We start from the raw sequence: 6,000 nt of genomic DNA, 5'->3' as shown, positions 1-6,000 counted from the left end.
GTGTGTGTGTGTATGGGGGGGAAGGAGGTCTAAGGCCCCGCCCACACCCCTCCTCCCCCACCTCCGATTGGCCGGCCGGCCCGTCCGTCAGCGCGTCCCGACCTCCGATTGGCCGAACCCGCCTGTCAACCCCCCCCACCCCCAACCGGCCTCCCCGCTCATGCGCAGCGGCCCAAGCTGAACAAAGAAGTAGCTTGAGGAGGGGGGGGGGGCAAAAACTGCATTCCTATAGCACCTTTTCTCACTGGCATCCACCCACAGGTTTTCACGGCCGATGAAGGGCTATTCCATTGGAGGGCCGCGCGGCCCGAGGGGTGCAAGGTTGGCGGAGGGGCCCACGGATGAAATGAAATGAAAATGAAAATCGCTTATTGTCACGAGTAGGCTTCAATGAAGTTACTGTGAAAAGCCCCTAGTCGCCACATTCCGGCGCCTGTTCGGGGAGGCTGGTACGGGAATCGAACCGTGCTGCTGTCCTGCTTGGTCTGCTTTCAAAGCCAGCGATTTAGCCGAGTGAGCTAAACCAGCCCCTGGGATGGGGTAGGCTGGGACGGGAGCGGTCGGACGCGATGGGCTGAAGGGCCTCTTTTCTGTGCTGTGCAACTCTCTTGACTCTTGCGCACGGCCACTGATTTGCACACAGCAAGCTCCTACAGACAGCAATATGATACTGACCTAGATATAATGTTATGCCACAGATAAAATATCCCAGGGCGCCAGGGTTAACCTCCCCCCCCAACCCCCCCCCCCCCCCCCCCCCCCCCCCCCCCCGGCTATTCTGTCAGATAGTGCCGTTGGCTCAATTTGCTCTTAGCAAACTCCTCCAGACAGCAATATATTAGAATGGTGTTATTCTCGGGATAAAATATCCCAAGGCACCAGGTAGAACCTCTTCCCCCTGCAATTCTTCCAGATAGTGCCGTCGGTTTGTCACATTCAACGGAGAGGGCAGGCAGAGCCTCCCTTTTATGCCTCATCCAAAACTTGGCACCTCTGACATGCCCCCTCTGTACTCGCTTAGCGCTTTGCACAACCCCAAAACACTTTGGTCAATCGAGATCTTTCTGAAGTGCTGTAACGGAGGGAAGTGTGACACCGCAGGTAACTCCCCTATTCTTCACCAAATAGTGCAATGTGATCTGATGTCTCATGCGAAAGACGGCACCTCCCACAGTAAAGGAACGGCCTATATATTCCCAGTCAGGACGGTGAGTGACTCGGAGGGGAACCTCCAGGTGGTGGGTTTCCCAGGTATCTGCTGCTCTTGTCCTTCTAGATGAGAGTGGTTGTGGGTTTGGAAGGTGCTGTCTAAGGAACATAGAACATACAGTGCAAAAGGAGGCCGTTCGGCCCATCGAGCCTGCATCGACTCACTTCCACCCTATCCCTGCAACACAATATCCCCGCCTAACCTTTTTGGTCACTAAGGGCAATTTATCATGGCTAATCCACCCACACAGACACGAGAACGTGCAGACTCCGCATAGACAGTGTCCCAGCGGGGTATCAAACCTGGGACCCTGGCGCTGTGAAGCCACAGTACTATCCACTTGTGCTACCCTGCTGTCTAGTGGCCCTTTCAAATTACAACTCCTGATCTTACTTACCTGTCCTCTCTTTCCACAGCAGAACTCACCTCCAAGCATCTTATCATCAGTTCCTTGGTGAGTTCCTGCAGTGCATCTTGTAGATGGTGTACACGGCTGCCACTGTGTGTCGTTGGTGGAGGGAGTGAATGTTTGTGGAAAGGGATGTCCTGGATGGTGTTGAGCACCTTTGAGTGTTGGGAGCTGCACTCATCCAGGCAAGTGTAGAGTATTCCATTCACTCCTGACTTGTGCCTTGCAGATGGACAGGCTTTGGGGGATCAGGTGAGTTACTCGCTGTAGGATTCCTAGCCTTTGACCTTCCCTGGTAGCCACGGTATTTAATGTGGCTAGTCCAATTCAGTTTTTGATCAGTGGTAACCCCAGGACGTTGATGGTGGGGGATTCAGCGATGGTAATGCCATTGAATGTCAAGGAGCGATGGTTAGCTCCTCTCTGTACATGGTCATTGCTTGGCATTTGTGTGGCGCGAGTGTAACTTGCCACTGGTCAGCCTGAGCTTGGATATTATCCAAGTCGTGCTGCATTGGGACATGGACTGCTTCACTGTCTGAGGGGTCACGAATGGTGCTGAACATCGTGCAGTCATCCACAAACATCCCCACTTCTGACAGAAGGTCATTGATGAAGCAGCTGAAGATGGTTGTCTAGTGACAAGTGTGATGAATCGTTATACGGTAGCACAGTGATTAGCACTGTTCCTTCACAGCGCCAGGGTCGATTCCCGCTTGGGTCACCGTCTGTGCGGAGTCTGCATGTTCTCCCCGTGTCTGCGTCTTTCCTCCCACAAGTCCTGAAAGACGTGCTGTTAGGTAATTTGGACATTCTGAATTCTCCCTCAGTGTACCCGAACAGGCGCCAGAATGTGGCAACAAGGGGACTTTCACTAGTAACTTCATTACAATGTTAATGTAAGCCTACTTGTGGCAATAATATAGATTATTATTATTGGATTATGTATCTGTTGCAGTCTTTTTTAAAAATCTTAGTTTAACATAGAGGCAGGTGGTGACTCTGCAATAGATGCAATTAAAGTGTCGTAAAAGTGAGATAATCGTTGATTCTAACCATTCACTTGTTTACCTATATAGGCTAATGGCATTTTTAGGTAAGCATGCTCATAGGTTCGGAGTGGGATAGCAATGATGTAATTGTCGGGTAGAGCCAGCACTCTGGCAAGCTCTTTGTCTGCCAGACAGAGGATCTTGCAGGTTGTGCCGGAAAGACTCTCTTTGATGAAAGCAACTCTGCAGAAAACAGCAAGAATTCCTGTGTTTGCAAACTTTATTTCCAAGTGGCTTTTAACCTATAATGGGCTTTGTTTAATTGGAGGTAGAGATGGTATAAATTAGTAGTTATAAAGTGTTTCTTTTTATTAATTAGAATTGTAAGCTATTTTCTGTGATGTTAATGTTGTTGGTCCTGTGTTATCAATAAATTTGTTTTACTATAAAATATCCCTATTTGTCTGTGGTATTACTCCTGGCGGGTGAAGTAGCCTTTTCTCAAAGTTTACAAATTGCAAAATTGTTGGGATTTCTCGTCCAGTTTCCCAACATACATTGGGGTCTGGTCCAGTATCCGAATACAATACCATCGCCTCCATGCGCCCAAGCCTCTGGAGTGTAGTGCTTAGTGCAGTTGACGGTGGCACCATCAAGCCGAGGCTGACACTTGTTAGCCTGGTTATGAGCTAGCGGCCACAAGGCCGGTCTGCCTTCGAGGGCTTTTTGACCCAACTGTCAAGTTGTTGGTTGGGTTTGCAAATTTGCTCCCCATTTTCAAACATAGTTTCTAGCCCCGCGAGCAACTAAGCCAAGACTGTCCAAAGTTTAAATTGTCCAGGTGCAGCAGAACTTGCATTTCTTAATCTTTTGAAACTTTGGACAGCCTTCACAAACTTATGTAAAATTAGTAATTTCCTAATGTGATGTATGAGGGCATTTCAGGCACATTGTATCATTAGATGTTTGATGCAGTATGGGTTAAAAACCTGGGTTAGTCATGATTCAAAGAATCCTGGTTCGAAAGGTTCAGAGCCAAGGATGCAATGAAGGCCTCATTAAAAAGCTTGGGCTAATGCAGTTCTGTTTGGATTAAGGTGGGAGGTCCCTGAGTTAATTAGATTTCAGCTTGATAAGATGATGTTGTCACTGGGCGAAGCTAAGGTAACAGGCAGTTTGCAGTACAGCTAGTTCAGAAGAGTTCTAGATAAAGTTGTGAGCAGAAGTCAAGCATTTTGCTCTCGCTGCAATTCAGTTAAAGATACGTCTGTAGCTAGATTAGCAGTATCTTTCCAAGCAGTTCCGAATGGTCAGATTAGGTGAGCTGAAACAAGCAGAACCAGCTTCTGAAGAAATAGTCATGTGAGAGAACCTTTAGGGGCAGCATGTGGCGCAGTGGATAGCTCTGGCACTGCGGCGCTGAGGACCCGGTTCAAATCCCGGCCCTGGGTCACTGTCCGTGTGGAGTTTGCACATTCTCCCCCGTGTCTGCGTGGATTTCACCTCCACGACGTGCAGGTTAGGTGGATTGGCAACGCTAAATTGCCCCTTAATTGTAAAATAAAAAAAATAATTGGGTACTCTAAATTTATTTTTTTAAATATAAAAATAAAATGTAAGTACCTTTAAGAAATGGGTGTTTATCAACTAGCTGTAGTGGGTGTACCTTTAAGAAATGGGTGTTTATCAAATAGCTGCAGTGATGTCAGTGTGGGTGGAGCTGGGCTGCCTGTCTGCTTTTACTTTCGTTTTTGAGCTGGCAGCTACAGTGTGTGTTTGGTTTCATTTTCAGAGTTGGAGCTGCATCCAGCCAAACACGGTGTAATTTTGATCTCTCTCTGCATGAAAAGAATGTCTTCAGATCACTTGCTAATTTAAAAGTGATAACTGCTCTCAGTAGAGAATTTAAATCTGCTGTCTTTGTTAAAGAGGGTATTTATCTTATGGATGTTGCTAGGAAAGATTACGGGTTACTTATAGAGTACTGTATTCTTTGGGGGGAGTATTTGAGTTGATAGTTGCTAAGATGTTTACTGTGCGTTTATAAAATGTTAACTGGATTCACATAATAAACATTGTTTTGTTTTAAAAGTACTTTAGATCTCTGTTGCATCACACCTGTAGAGTGGGCCCTTGTGCTCCCCATATCCAAAATGTATTTAAAGTTATGGGTCAGGTGAACTCTGATACACGTTGGGGTTCTCTAAACCCTAACCCGTAATAATACAGCCAGAGTTTCTGCATGTTTCTGACAGGAGTCAGATCTGGTCTTTAATACAGTCTCAAAGAACATTTCTGCACAGCCGAAATTCCTGGATCCTAACTGTATTTTAACAGTGGATTGAGAGTGGAGATGGGGGTTTTTTGGTTGTTGTTTGAGTGGGAATAAAGATAGCAGTTAAGGGTTCCTATATTCGCTGTATAGATTAGCATTGTTTAAGGGGTAATTGTAAGCTACTCTCTCCAATGCCTGGGTTACCCACTAAGGGTTCTAATCCACAAACCTCTCACTCAAGAGGTGAAAGTGCTACAAAGTGAGCAGCATCTTACATTCACCAAGACAGAGACACGAGTTTCACTGAACTGAACCCAAAATGATTGAACGCCTGACCCCAAGTACACCGTCCCCACTGGAATTTCTGTACCACCGCCGCCAAGACTGATTCATCTCATCGGTTGGTCAGCTCCACTGGAAAAGTATGTTATACAGCACCGGTTTTCAACCTACCGACTTCCATGAAGGAATACCTCCAACCCACATGAAACAATCTTTCTTTTTTCTAACCACCCCCCCCCCCCCCTTTACTGTATGAACGCAAAGAGACAACCGTCGAACCCCCTCCCGCCTTTTGGGTGTGTGCAAATAAACTAACCCTTTGAGTTCATCCTATCTAGAGTTTGCTGTGGGGATATTAATAGAAAATGGGACCTCAGCAAAACTACGGGGTTGGGAAATACATCACCACTTATAAAAGTGGGGGAGGAAACAATGAGGCGTTTCGCTTTCCAACTGGTGTAGGAAGGCAGGACATCACAAGGATGGATGTGTCGGCCAACTGATCATGTGGTTAAACCTCCAGGAATCACAGTTGGCAACCCTTTTCCTATTTATGTTCTATTTAGGCCTTGGCAACTATAAACACGTCAGGTTAACGGTTATAATTTCCGTTTTAATGATCACAATGTTCAGCACTAAGAAATACGGTTTCTTACGTTTTTCCTTGAACTGTGAATTTTAGGTATTGAACATAATAAATGTGTGTGAGAGCTTTTGTTAAGCTGGTTTGCGAAGAGCTGTCTGCATTGATTAGATGGGGTGTGAATAAAGGTTGCCGTCCGATGATTAGGGATAACAAAGGAGAAGAGGTTAGAACTCAGGATGATTAAAT

This window comes from Scyliorhinus canicula, chromosome 31, assembly GCF_902713615.1.
Source record: "Scyliorhinus canicula chromosome 31, sScyCan1.1, whole genome shotgun sequence".
NCBI classification, from domain to species: domain Eukaryota; kingdom Metazoa; phylum Chordata; class Chondrichthyes; order Carcharhiniformes; family Scyliorhinidae; genus Scyliorhinus; species Scyliorhinus canicula.
Note: the sequence above shows the minus strand (reverse complement) of the source record.